The following is a 14,375-nucleotide window of genomic DNA, read 5'->3' on the forward strand; positions in this document are numbered from 1 at the left end:
GCTGCTGGCACCAAGCCTCCGGGGTGGCCGCTTCCCCTTCTGGCCCTGGGCACCCGCCTTCTTCCCCTCACACCTGCCGAAGCCCAGCACTCAAGGGCACCCAAGACACACACAAGAGCTGGCAGTTCCCTCCCACCACACAGCCAGCACTGGGCCCCAGCAAGGGGGGCCCAGGCTCAAGCACTTCCTCCCCTCAGAGGCGTACAGCAGCTTTTTCCTCCTCTCCCCACAGGCCCCCTGGCCCCAGGACATGCGTTGGCCATGGCAGGGCCCTCTCCACGCCTCTCTCCGGCACCAACAAGACGCAGCACACCCCTAGGCCACAGCCACCACAGCTGCAGCCAAAGAGCCACAGCAGGACCGTGGCGGAGAGCTGCCCTGGCAGCAGCCCCCAAGCCCTGACTCCTCAGCTCTGCTCTTCAGGCCTCTCCAAAGTTCCCATGCTGCAAACGCACGAGCTCACTGCACACCCAGCCAAGAGCCACCCGACTTGGGGCAGTTGGTTTAATTCAGCTTCAGAGAACTTCCTGGGTGCTCGCGTGGCTCACAAGTAGTGCTGGTGCTGCTGCTGCTGCTCCTGCTGCTACTTGGCTGTGTCTCTGCACACAGCTCTTCTAACCCCTGGGAAGAAGGTAGAAATGAACAGGCTGTGTTCTGCCCCACTAGAAAGGCTGAGAAAGTCTGCAGAGTAGTGCAGGCTAGTGTTCGCTGATGGTTTTGCTATATTGACTGTCATGGGACTTGAGACCTTGTTTGGACACTGCTAATCTGTTGTGAACCAAGACTGGGGGGTACCTGTGTCCAGTATTCAGCAGTCATGGAGAGCTTTGCAAAGGGGCACACCAACACTGGAAGCATCCCTTTGCGCTCAGCTACTCAGATTTTGCAGGTGCCACTGTTGAAGGCCATTCTCAGCACTCAACAGCTGCCCCTTGGCTGGAAGGCAAGGCTGAGCCCAGGCCAGCCCTGTGGCTTGCTCATGGGGCAATGGGGCTGCAGCCGCACTGACACCTTGTCTCTCTCGCTCGGCCTCAGACCCCTCCTGCTTCTCTCCTCCCCTACTCCCTCAACCCTGCTCCCATTTGCAGCCACAGCCCTTCAGCTCCACAGCAGTGCTGGGCTTTTGCTGGGGGCTGCGGAGAGGGACTTAGTGACAGGCTTTAAGCCACATCAAGCCCATGTCAGGAAAAGTCACAGCACGCTCTAGGCAGCACAGTGGCTCCGGGATTACAAGTGGCACCCCTTGCTGCCTCACTGCCCCTCAGTTCTGCCAGGCTTCTCCTGGAGCTGCCACATACCTGCCCTGTCTTGCAAGGCCCCTCTTGACTGTCCAGTCCTTCCTCCTCTTCCTCTAGGCAGGAGAAGTAGACCTTCAGGGTCACTTGCTTGTCTTCTCCCAGCTGGTATTGGACGATCTTCTGAATACTGGGCTTTTCTTCAGCCAGATTCTCAGCACCCTCCTGCACCTGCAAGACAACTCCACACTGTGCAATGTGCCCCACTTCCAAGTCCACTCCGCTGCTCTCCACATGCTCCTCATCAGCATCTGGAGACTGCAGGACCTCGGCAATCACCAGGCCCCTGGCTCTGGCTTGGCCTGGGCCCCCCGCTGGACAACGGCTGCTGCAGGCAGGGACTCTGCAGCCCCAGCTGCAGAAGAGCAAGGGGCTCCACAACATTCCCCAGCTACCTCACAGCCTGAGCAGGGTTCCCTGCCTTTCCCATGGGATCAGTCTCCGATGTCTCCTGCTGCCAAATAAATTGTGGAGGGCATTGTCACTTCCAGGAGCAGCAAGTGCGGGCTTCAACATGGTGGTTTTCTTGAAGGGAAGGTTACTTACACTCTCCTTTGAACCTTGTTTTGAACCTTCCTGTCAGCATCCTTTTGCCCCAAAGGAAAGCTGAACAAGGCTGAATATCCCTTTCTTGTTTGCACCAAGCATCTCAATAATCACGCAGCTAAGCAGAAACTGCCCATCTTCTATCACAGAAAGAACCAGAAATTCCACTGCCACCAGAAAGAGGACCCCAGTGGCTCTACAGGCGTGTTCATGGAGAGTGCAGCACTGAGAGATGCATTGTAAAACTAGAGCACCGCCTTTGAACTCAAAGCCCTGGACAAAGTCAGCCAGGGCTCAGAGAAGGGCACTGGAAGGGCTCTTGTACAACCAGCAACCACAGGACAATGCATTTGCAGAATGCAGGCTAGCACAAGAAGGACCCCAGTCAGGAACACTTACCACTCCTGTGTTCTGATGGCCTACATTCACAGGCTGTGTAGCACGTACCCTAGCTTCTGGACGTGGTTTCTTTCCACCTGCTGCTGCATTCTGTGCAGAGCACTGTGAGGAGACTGGGAATGGACTGCAAATATACACACGGGGAGGTGGTATGAGCACAGGGGGAGTAGGATCTCCACTCCCCCCTCACAAGCTGGGCACCTGCTTCTGCAGCAGAAGGCAGTGCTGCAGCAGAAGCACAGGGGTTCCACTGACTGCAGGTACATCAACAGCTGTGAAGACTACCCCCAAATAAAACACTCAGGGCTGCACATCATGCCCGAAAGAGAGCTCTAAGCTCGCCCACAGCATGACTTTCTCTCCATGCAGTGAGGATAGAAGCAGGGTCATCTACAGGACAGGCTCCAACTCATACCACTACCCCTGTCCTGCCACATGCATTAGCCACTGCTCCATGGCCCCAAAGACTCTGTGTTCAGGGATGGGCAATGGATGGTTGCTGGGCTCCCAGTGTCAAAGAAGGAGAAAGGCATCAAGGCAGTCAAGCACAAAGCTCTGAGCAGGTGGGAGCCAGCACAGAGCTCTGAAGAACCCTTCCCCACACACAGAGCCCATATGAAGGCGGAGCATGCGTGCAGGTCACTGGGACTCAGCCGCTGGGAAGCCTTGCTCCCAAAGCACTTTCAGAGCAGCCTGCCCCAGCCCTGGCAATGCAGCCCTAACCAACCTGTGCTGGGTGGCTGCTCCCTTCATCAGGCAGGGGGAAAGAAGCAAGGCAAAGTACTCACGTTGGAAAAATACTTGGAAGAGGAGTAGAGGACAAAAAAGGAGCCGCTCTAGTGGCTGTGAACATTGATTCCCTCATCACCTTCATCTGCAAAGGTGAGAAAGAGAGGTGAGATGCTGCCAAGGAAAAGATCTTGCTGCTCACAAGGGCAGCCCATGTTTCCATGCTTCAGAGAAGAAGCTGCCTCTCAGAATTGCAGAAACAACCCTTGCTCTTGCTCTGCAGCCCCTCCATTCTACACAACAACAGCTGTGGGGGAATAGGGGAGAATGGCTAAAAGCTCTGGCAGGCTTTTGTCGAGGGCAAGAGCCGAGAGTCTGAGTTAAGAGAGCAGTTCCTGCCTATAGAGAATTCAAGGGAGGGAAGCCCAGGGGAAGGCAGCTCACTAAACTCTAGGGAAATGTGTCGGTCAGCCTGCTAGGGAGGATGAGAGAGAGCAGTGGGGGCTGCAATACATCTGTTTTACCAGGAGGAAACGTTTTTCTCAGTCCCTGCGCTCATCCTTTCCCTAAACCTTCCTGTCAGCACCCTTTTGCTCTGAAAGGCAGTTGAGCAAGGCTGAACATCCCTTTCTTGTTCAGACCAAGCATCTGAATAATCACACAGCTGAGCAAAAACTCTCCATCTCGTATTACAGAAAGGCTCAGTGCTTCCATGGCCACCAGAAAGAGCAGTGTGTTCATGGAGAGTGCAGGAGTTACAGATATATTGTAAAACTAGTGCACAAGTGGCATTTCTGAAAGCAAAGCCCCAGGGAAAGTCCGACAAGGCTAAGCAGAACCCATGGGAAGGGCCCTTCTACAGCCAGTGCCCAGAGCACAATGCTTTGGCAGAAAGCAAGCTGGCAAAAGAAGGACCTCCATCAGGAGCACCTACCTCTGTTGACTTCTGATGGCCATGTACAGGCCACGCAGCTGCTGCTCGAGCTTCTGGCATTTGCGTCCTCCTGCCCAGTAATTCCTTCTTCGCAGAATGTGAGTGAATTCCTGGCAGCATGCTGCAAATACACACCGCGGGGATGTGTGCCACAGGACACTCAGGACTGGACAACATGCCCAAAAGAAAACTCGAGGAGCCCACAGTTGAGACTTTTTCTCCAGGCACCAAGGAGAGCAGCAGCGTCAGCTCCAAGGACAGGCTCCAGGACACACCATTACCCACTGTCCTGAGCACTCCAGTAGCCACTGCTGTGTAGCCCCCAAGGACAAGCTTTCTTGGAAGCTTCAGGAATGGAACCGGGAATAACTGCTCCGTCCCTTGCAGTCCTTCTCTCTTCAGGCACTTATGTCCCTCCTTCCCATCCTCTTCAAAGAGCCCAAACAACCTGTCCTTGCCTCTAAGGGCTGCCTGAGCCAAGGGCACATCCTCTCGAGCCTGCTGCTCGCCACCCCTGACTGCTGCCTGGAAATGACCTTCCTTCCTCCTTGCTGCTGGCAGTCAAAGGAAGGGCATTGCCCAAGGGGAAACACCACAGCTTTGGGGAGATATTCACCCAAGGCACTCCTCCCCTCCAGCAGCATTCCTTGCAGCCCTCTCTTCCACCTCACTCCTCTCTACTAGGCTGCTCACCACAGCTCTACATGCCTGGAGACATTGTTGGCAAAGGATTCTGTGGCAGCAGGCACAGAGGCTCTCTCTCACCTGAAACAGGGCCCTCCTGCCTCTTCCAGGCCCTGCATGTATGTGCACACACATAGACTCCCCTTTGCATTCACATCCACCAACTCTGCACAAGTGTGTGTCATGCTTCAGTGACACACAGAGATGCCAGCCAGTGGGGTGTAGTCACACTCTGTTGGTGCCAGCCACCAGAGGGGACTTCAAAGGAAGAAAAGGGCTCCTAGCTCCCAAAATTCATCCACAACTCTGCAAACAGCCTCTGCTCCTTGGCCTTGCTGCCAGCAGGGCTCCGATTTCACTTTGACATACAAAGCTCGATCCTGTCCTGGCCACAAAAGACATCCTCCGCCTTTCCTCCTGCCTAACTGCATACTCACAGGTCTGAGCAAACAACGCACACCCTGCGGCAAAGCTCACACCAACACCTCCCTCTTCACAAGGCTTGACAAGAGCATGCAGACTTTTCCTCAGCCTCCAAAATTGCCCTGAGACACCCAGCACTGCTCTCCGCAAATGAGCAGCATCCACATTTATTTCACCTACGCGCTAGGAGAAAAGGCCCTCCTCTTCCAAAAGGACCACTTACATTGACTTTCCCAAAGGTCTGGAAGCTGAAAGCAGAAGCAGCAGCGGAAAGAAGCCAAGAGCAGGCTCTGACAGGCACTTGCTCCGGGCTGCCCAGCCAGCAAGAGAGGCCTAGTCCTCATGGCAGAGTTTAAAAGGCATTCAGGCAGCACGGCTCCCTTCTGCCGGGGAGGGCGGCAGGGCTGTGTGAGCAGGGTGTGCGTGCAGCCAGGTGTGTCCAGGGCTGTGCCTGAGAGCAGTGTCCTGGGAGGTCAGGGTGCCCAGGGCCATGCCTCTGCCACCTGCGATGGTCAGCACTCAGCCCGCCTGGGCAACTGCCCGCAGGGCTGTAGGGAGAAGCCGTGGGGGGAAGGAGCAGCCCACAAAAGGGCAGGATCACAGTGCCCCAGAGTGGGGGCTGCGTGGGGCAAGGCTGCTCAGAGCTGCTGCTCAGCCCCAGGAGCTTGCCCGGAGGAAAGTCAAGGCAGGGACGACTCCACAGGGAAGGAGGTTTCCCCAGTGTTGGCTTTCTGTTCCACGCTGTTTTTTGGGGGGAAGGGAAAAGGAGGTGCCAAGGCTGGAGAAGAGCTGGAGACTGGGGAGGCTGCTGAGGGGTCAGCAGGTCTGTGAGGAAGCTCAGAAAGTGCTTTTGCCCCTGCTCTGCCCATGCACAGCAGCAGCAGCAGCAGCTCTGCTGGCCCCAGGAGCCTTTGTGGAGCTGCTCCTTGGCACCTGCCAAGAGGTGCGTGCCCCGAAGCAGTGCCCTGCTGCTGGGAGGGATCTCTGGGGCAGAGCCAAGTGCCCCAGAAGTGGGCTGGTGTGTGTTGGCTAAGGCAGGCAATGGACGCAGGAGAGGGCATTTGGTGCTGACAGGAAAAGCTGCAGGCGGTGGAGCCATGGTGCGAGAAGGGGAGGAAGGTAGAGCAGAAGTGCGGTGGGAGGGAGAGTTAGGGAATTTAGCTCTCTTCCCCTCCAGTGCAGACGTTTTCTTCCCAGAAAACCCCACATGGCCTCTGCCAGCCCGCAGAGCCTCTGCCCCACAGGCCCCAGGGCAGGCACTACCTTCTCTGCAGACAGACCTCTGGCTGAGGAGAGGGTCTGACTCCAACGAGATGTTACTCCAGCCTAGGCCTCTCTTGCAAAGGCTGGAGCAGCAGCAAGTACACGGAGGTTCTGCTTGCAGACTGCAGCTCACTAAGTGCTTGAGGCCAGTGTTGCGAGAGCTGCTGGGGCTTCAGCACAGTCTTTCTAGCACAGGCTGGAACAGCAGCAAGTAAATGCAGAACCGCAAAGAATGCAGTGATTGCCCCAACAGGGTCTTCTTCCAGCAGCCTGGGGCCTGGGAGCTTCCTCAGCCAGAGGCAGGAGCCACAAAGCCTTTGCCTGCTTGGTCCTTCCAGAAGCACACCCCCACCTTGGGCTGAAAGCACACCGTCAACCTGTGGCAGGGTCACATGCGCCTCCTTGCTTGGCTTCTCTCTTCCTCTTCAAAGCACTTCTGCTGGGCTTCTTCTCACCTCTGCAGGGCAAGGAGATGTGGCTTTCAGCGACCTCTCTCTTGCCTCTCCTTCCTGACCAAGAGCTGTTAGCTCACAGCCTGCCCCGGTGCATGCAAAGTTCAGATGTGGTCATTTTCTCCCCAACAGGCCTCACTCCTCCTGCAGCAAATACCCTCTGGCACTTTATTGCCCAGCCATTCCCTGTGCTTTGGTCCTTCTGTAGCTCTTATTTGGGGAGCCTAAAACATGGAGAGGAATGAGTGGTTCTGGTTTTGGTTTGTTTGAAAAGGTTGATCCCTACCAGAAGCAAGCAAGGCAGAAAGACATCTTGGGCTGGCGTTTTCCTCCAGACCACGTTTGTCACAGCAGAGAGTCAGCTGCCTGTATGGGAGCATGATTTGGATTGGAAAAGGGTGCAGGAACTCCTCATCACAAAGGCCTTAAGCCATACTGGGGAGCCAAAGCCCTCAGGGAAAGCCCACAATTTTCTCAGCCCGGTCTTCAAGTATGGCCTCAGAAGGCAAGTGGGCCTCTTGGCATGCTGGGCTGCCACCTTCAGCAGGAGCGCTCCTGAAGGGGTTGAATTCTTGCTTTTCTCTTTACTCATACAGTTTCAAGAAGAAAACAAGAACTCCCCGGCCTTGTCCCCTGCCACACTGAGATAACTGCGGCTCCTACAGGCTCTATTTGCACAACCACCCAGGAAGAGTCTGCATAGGTATTGTCAGAGAAGGAAAGCTCCTCAGATCCACTGGAGATGTGGGCCTTCAACTCGTGTATGCAGTGTGCTTCCCAGGCTCCGACAAAGGAAAGGCAGACTTTATGCACCCTGAGAGCTCCTGGAGAGACAACACAGCAGGGCCAGCAAGCAGACGGGCTCTGCTGGACCTCCTACTTAAAAAGAAGGGAAGGCTGCATGCGGATATCAAGACTGGCAGCAACCTTGGCTGCAGTGGCCGTGAGAGTGTGGAGCTGAGGATCCTGAGAGGATGGAAGAGCACAAAATGTGGGATGCCAACACTAGACTGCAGCAGAGCAGACTTTGGCCTCTACAGGCAGCTGTCTAGGAGAACCCCATGCCAGAGGCTCCCAGAAGTAAGAGGGAAATCAAAGAAAGCTTCTTTGGAGTCCCGGAGTTCCTCCTCCAGGCTGTGTCCAATTCTGGGCTCCACAACACAAGAGAGACGTGGAGCTACCAGGTGGAGTCCTGCCCCAGAAGGGCTACTAAGATCAGGAAGGGAGTGCAGCATCTCTCCCACAGGGAACGGTGGAGAGAGCTGGGCCTGTTCAGCCTGGGGCAGAGAAGGCTGAGGGGGGGAATCTCAGCAATGTGTATAAGTATCTGCAGGGTGGGTGTCGAGAGGATGGGGCCAGACTCTGTTCAGTGGAGCCCAGCGATAGGATGAGAGGCAACAGGCCAGAGTGAAACCCAGGAAGGTCCATCTGAAGACAAAGGAATAAGCCTTTTCCCTGGGAGGAGTGACAGAGCACTGGAACAGGTTGCCCAGAGAGGCTGTGGAGTCTCCATGCCTGGAGACAGTCAGAAGCCGTCTGGACAGGGTCCTAGGCAAGCTACCCTAGGTGACCCTGCGTGAGCAGGGCAGGTGCACTAGAGGCTCTCCAGGTCCCTTCCAACCTCAAAGAGCTCTGTGATTCTGTGGTTCTGAGAGCTGAGGCCAGGTCCTGCACAGGGCCGTGCAGGGAGAGCTCCTGTCATGCCAGGGCTGGCTGAGTCTTGCCATGGCCCTGGCATCACTGCAGCTTCTGCTCACATGCTGCGTGGGATGGAAAGCAGAGAGAGCCTTTGTGGAGGCTCTGTGCAGGTGTTTGGGCTGCTTGATGGCCTGGTCAGGTTGCTGTGTCCACCTGTAGATGAGGTTGAGGTGAGACTTCAGCCCAGGCTTAGCCCAGGTAGAGCAGGGCTGCAGCCTGGGTCATTGCAGGCTGCTCAGGTGCTGTCCTGCCACTGGGGCCAGGCGTGGACCCTTGTCTCTGGCACGCAGCCCTCCCCGGCGAGGCCCATGCACAGCACCCACAAGCGGGCAGTGCCAGGCCAGCGTGCACCTGACACCTTCATGTTCACCATCAACCCAGCTGTCCCTGCCCTACCTCGGGGCAGGAATCTCGCCCCAGGCACCGGGGCTGCAGCTCGGCCGCCTTCCCCTCAGCACGGTCACACGGCAGCTCCTGGCCTGGCAGCAGCACCGGCAGCAGCCGCTCTCCCAGCCCCCGGGGCTCCGCACGCTCCAGCTGGGGAAAGACGTGGCTGCGTTTGCAGAGCTCGCGGGGCTTTAGTCTCGTGGGGCTCCAGTCAGAGATGTCTGTTCCCGAGGTGCTGGAGCAGGTCAGGCTGCTTCCCGCAGCAGGAAGCCCAGCTGCAGCTGGCTCCAGCGCTGCGCCTGGCACAGCTGCATCCCAGCCCGGGGCAGGAGCTGCCAGCAGCGGCGGTCTCAGCCACAGGGGCCTCAGCTCTCCCTGCCTACCCGTAGGGCATAGACAGCAGGAAAGCATAGCACAGGCACGTTCTGTGAATATGATAGTGCTTGATGTTTGCCACAGCTCTTATCCATTGCTAAGCACGAGCAGTACTGCCCAGGCCAGAAGGTGGGCTTTCTTGAAGAAAAGCCGAGCAGTCTTTAAGCACTGCCAGCCCCCTTGGACATCTTCAGATACTGCAGGCTCTTGTAGATGGAAATTCATCATTCAAAGGTCATTTCTCCAGAGACTAATTCAACCTCTTTCACAACAATTGCTCCTCTGCAGTCCCTGCTTTGGGACAGGACTATTTCAAAGCAGCGAGCTCATCAGAGCAGTGCTTTTTGCTCCAGGATCTTTTGCTTGCCCAGCACTGAGCTGTTCTTCTACAGCTTTTGCCAGTTGCTGGAATGTCCACAAACCTATTGCCTAACGCTGGCATTTTTGAATGTCATCCCATGCAGTGTCATTTATTGGCCTCTGAGAATTTATCAGATCATGTGGGATGGAGGAAGACAGTGAGGGTCTTCGTGGTTGGTTTAAATACTCCTGTAGATGAGCTTTCCTGGAAGCAAGGCTGTTTTGACAGGGCAAGTTATGTGTGTGTGTTCTAAGCTGACCAACGGCGTAAGAAGATGTTGTCTCTGGGTTTAAACAAAATGCGTGGTGCATATCCAGTGGAATTTCCTTCACTCAAGAGCCCATTGAGTGATAATCAAACACAAAAAATCAAATGTCTTCCTCTGTGTGGGCCCCTTTCATTTTGAGTTCCTCTGAGGGCTTTACATCTCTCTACATTTTTGCACCATCCACTCCCAAGTACTATTTATTTCCACAAACGTTTTGGGCTGTGTGTGCTGTAAAACTAACATTGGATCTTTTTCCCCTCTCCCAGGTGCAGGTGAAGTTGGAAGTGCATGTGTTGGCCTCCGCGCATCTACTGAAGGATCTGCAGCAAATGCAGATGTACCCCACGACTCCACTTTCCAGGGCAATACAGAGGAATCGTGATGTTCTGAGCAGAAAGGATGTGGCTTGCACAACAGACTATGCAAAGCTGGTGAAAAATATTTGCTTTACACAGCACGGTAATGGTTTCCCACTAAGTGGTCTGGCTGTGAGAAATCCTTGCTGCAGGCTGAACCTAAACTCCAAGGGGTTTCAAAAGTTGCCAGGCACACTGCACTTCCCTCTAACAAGCCTGCAGGGATATGGAGCTTGTCTGGCACCGTAAAGTCCATGTCCCTTCTCGTGCGAGTAACCAACTGGCTAACCTTTCTTCTGCAGCTTGATGGAGCTGCCTAAGTATTTTGTATGGAAGCACATGTGTGGTCTTGCTCAAGTCAGGTGCTGCCTTTTAGCCACAGCAGTCCCTCTGCTCCCTTCCATTCTCGTCCTGCTACAGACATGTAGCGTTTTCAACGTTCTCTTAGCACTGAGCACATTGCTCTTGGATCTGTTCTGTGTCCCCTACTTCAGTCCTCATGCACTGGAAAACCCTGTAGTGAAGCCAAAAGCTTTCCGAGGGCTCAGCCGGCAGCGCTGGGCACTACAGATTGTTGCTGCTTCCGTGCGCCTCTGGAGGTGGCTGTAAAAGCACGGTCGAGTGAGAGGAGTGCCAAGACAACTACAGTGTGGTTTTGTTATACGAGTTTCACTACGCCACGTTGGTTTGGAGATACCTTAATGTTGCAGCTCTAGAGGCTTTCAGGCACTAGACTAACCACGCTGCCACTCCGGGGACACTTCCTCTGAGAAGAAGTCCAGGGATGTTAAGATACAGGTGTGTCTGTCCCCGCCTCCTCATTCCTCAATCCTTTCTAGAAGCTGGCCTGACAGATGAGCCAAGCTTTCGGTTACTGTGACTTGCTGGTCACGCCAGAGCTGTAGCCCTGCTGAAGGGCAGAGTAAAGGGTGTCTCAGTAACACGAGCTTCTCAGCGAGTTCTCTGCCGTCATCGAACACCTGCATTTGTCATCCCACAGCTGCACGCGTGCCCCTTGGAGGGCAGTGATCCCAGGCTGCTGGGACAGGGGAAGTTCCTTCCAAGGGCTGCTGAGGAAGAGCGGTTGTACTGCGGGGAAGAAAGAGCTCGGAAATTCTCTTCTACCTAGGATTTCTCAGTCCCTGAGAGGCAGGAGCCGTCACCTGGCTTCAGCGGTGCTTGGGAGGTGACTTGCGCCTCATCAGCTCCTAGGCCAGCAGCAGGCACGTGGATTTCCTCCTGGTTCTGATGCCACTTCTCCCGAAGAACCACCAGCACCAGGCCCAGTGCCCCTTTGGGAGCTTCCGAGGTCACTTCTGGTAGGCCAGGAGCAGGCCCACTGCTGCTGCTCCACTTCAGGAGGTCACTTCTGCCTCAGGACCTGACAGGACAGTGGCAGGCCCAGGATGGCAGTGTTGACTGCAAGGCCACTACTCACTCAGGCCCGGAGAGACCAGAGGCAGGCACAAGGCTTTGATGCTGAGTGTGAGGGCACTTGTGCCTTGCACCCGGGAGCCTCGAGGCAGGAAAATGGTGTCAGTGCTGACAGGGAGGTGATTCCAGCCACACCCACCTGGAAGCCAGGAGGAGGAACCTTGCTGCTGCTTCTGCTAGTGAGCTCACTTGGGCCTCAAGACCTGAGAGGCCACCAGTGGCCACAAGGCTGCTGTTAGTGCCTGGGAGGGAGCAACCAGCCTGGGGAGGCAGCAGGGGTGTTGGCAAGCTCAGTGCCGGAGGGGAGAGCAGCAGGTGTTGTGCAGCTGCCTCCAGGAGGGCTCCACGCTGTCTCCCATTGCTTCTTCATCAATGTCCTGATGAAGCAGGGACTTGGTGAGTAACCAGGGAGGGGTGCTGATACCTGGCTGTGCTGGAAAGGAGCTTTTCAGAGAAGGACCTGGGGGTTGTGGTGGGCACCAAGCTGACCATGAACCAGCAATGTGCTCTGGTGGCAAAGAGCAGCCATGGTATCCTGGGCTGCATCAGGAAGAGCATTGCCAGCAGGTGGAGGGAGGTGATCCTTCCCCTCTGCTCAGCACTGGTGAGGCCGCACCTGGAGAGCTTGGTCCACCAGCACAAGAGAAACATGGACCTACTGGAGTGAGTCCAACCACAAAGAAGACTAAGGGCCTGGAGCATCTCCTGTATGAGGAGAGACAGAGATAGCTGGGCCTGTTCAGTGTGTAAGGGGAGAAGGCTCAGAGCAATTTGAATGTACAGAAGTACCTGATGGGGACATGGCATAAAGAAGACAGAGACAGATTCTTCTGTGACAGCCAGTGGCAGGATGGGAGGCAACAGGCACATGTAGAAATACAAGAAATTCCATTGAAATATAAGAAAAGACTTTCTACTGCAAGAGCGATGGAAGACTGGACCAAGTTGCTCAGCAGGACTGTGAGTCTCCATCCTTGCTGCTGCTCAAAACCCAACTGGACACAGTCTCAGTCAGCATGCTCCAGGTATACCTCCAGGTATAAAAGAAAAGAGGGTGGAGGCAGATGTTCTCCAGGGGTGCTTTCCAACTTCAGCAATGCGTTGATTCAGTGATTTGGTGATGCTGCCATTTGTGAAGTCACTTGTGAGCTGCCTAGAGGAACTTTGCTTCTCCATGGAAGAACTCCTCTGTATCACAGAGCAGTCAGTGCCTCGGCAAATTACTTCTCAAGGACTTCAACAAGGGGTGGGGGCTTTTTCTTCAGGGCCTCGTACAGGCGATCCTTGCACCAGGGAGTCCAGCTCAGCAACAGCCTGAACAGCTCACGCATCATGGTGTGGGATGTTTTCTCCGCCAGAATTCTTTGCTATTGCTCAAAGTCCAGAATGTCCCCGAGCAGGAGGTCCAGGACACCTTTCACTTCAACAACGCATTCAATGAGCTCCACTCGGTGCCTATCGACAAAGTGTTCCCCTGGGGAAGACAGAAGCAAAGGGTTAGTCATCTGTGGACACACTGGTGCTCCTTCAGCTGCTTCACAGGTCATGGAGCAGCAGCCACTTCACAGCGGGGTTTGCCTGAGCTAGCACGACCCAAGGAGGAAATGAACGGCACCACGGAGCACCCAGTCCTCTCTGCTATTAGTGGGTGATGGCACCGTCTAGCCGAAAGCCGAAAGCATTCTAGTGTGAATGTCTAATTCAAACTGGGGTTGTGCCGGGGCCAATGCTGTGTTTTAGAGTGGATGTTTGAGCCGCAGCCCCTGGTTTTGAGGCGTTTCGCCCCCAAAAGTCTCACCTGTCACTGCAACATTTGAGCAGATTTGGGGATTTGTTCTCTGCCCCTAAAGCCTGTGGGACAGCAAAACAGAAAAGAAATGAGAGGGGAAGCAATGGGAGGGAGCTCCAATCTTGCATGGTCAATGGGGCGCTGCAGAAGGGAAGGACAGAGCAGACACCTTTCCAAAGGAGGCTCCTTCCCTTAGGAGACCAGAACTCCCAGGCCACCTCCCAGCCTTGCTGGTGACCCTTTCTCATGGCTGCTCCCATCCCCATCGAGCCAGTGCCATCAAGTGACAGCACAGCTAACTGCAGCCCTATCAGAGACCACCACCGCGCGGTGTGAACTGGCCATGGGAAATGCTGAAGGTACGGATGATGTTCCATGAGCACCTCTGACAGGGAGGAGACATCCCATCACCTGGTTCAACCCATATGTCTTGCTGGGAACTCACTGCATTGGAGTTTTAAGCTAATTTCAGACAGTGTCATGGCAAAAACAGTCAATTGAGCTCATCACCCTTGGTTTGTTCTGCAGCAACCACATACATGCCAACATGGCTGCCCCAATAACACGCCAATGACACACACACGCCAACGACACGGCTGCCCCTTTAACAGGCAAAGACATGGACACGGCAGCCCCATGCACACGGCAGCCCCACGCACACCCATGTGCAGGGCAATTGGGACCAGTGGGACAACATCCCCCCTGCCCCCCTTACACCCCGGGGGCCCAGGTGTCCAGGCACCCCTCAGCCCCCCACCCTGGGGGGCATCCAAGACCCCGCTGGGCCCCACTACCCCAGGGACCCAGCATCCGGACACCCCACTGCCTCCCCCCACACCAGGCGTCCAGGCCTCCCGACACCCCTCTGCCCCCCTCGCACGAGGGGTCCAGGCGTCCGGGCCCCTCCTTCCACGTGCCCAGGAAATCCCCATCCCTTCCCACGCCAGGGGCCCAGGCGTCCGAGCACCCCCCCTTCCCCCCG

The sequence above is a fragment of the Rhea pennata genome, unplaced genomic scaffold (genome assembly GCF_028389875.1).
Source record: "Rhea pennata isolate bPtePen1 unplaced genomic scaffold, bPtePen1.pri scaffold_33, whole genome shotgun sequence".
In the NCBI taxonomy this organism is placed as follows: domain Eukaryota; kingdom Metazoa; phylum Chordata; class Aves; order Rheiformes; family Rheidae; genus Rhea; species Rhea pennata.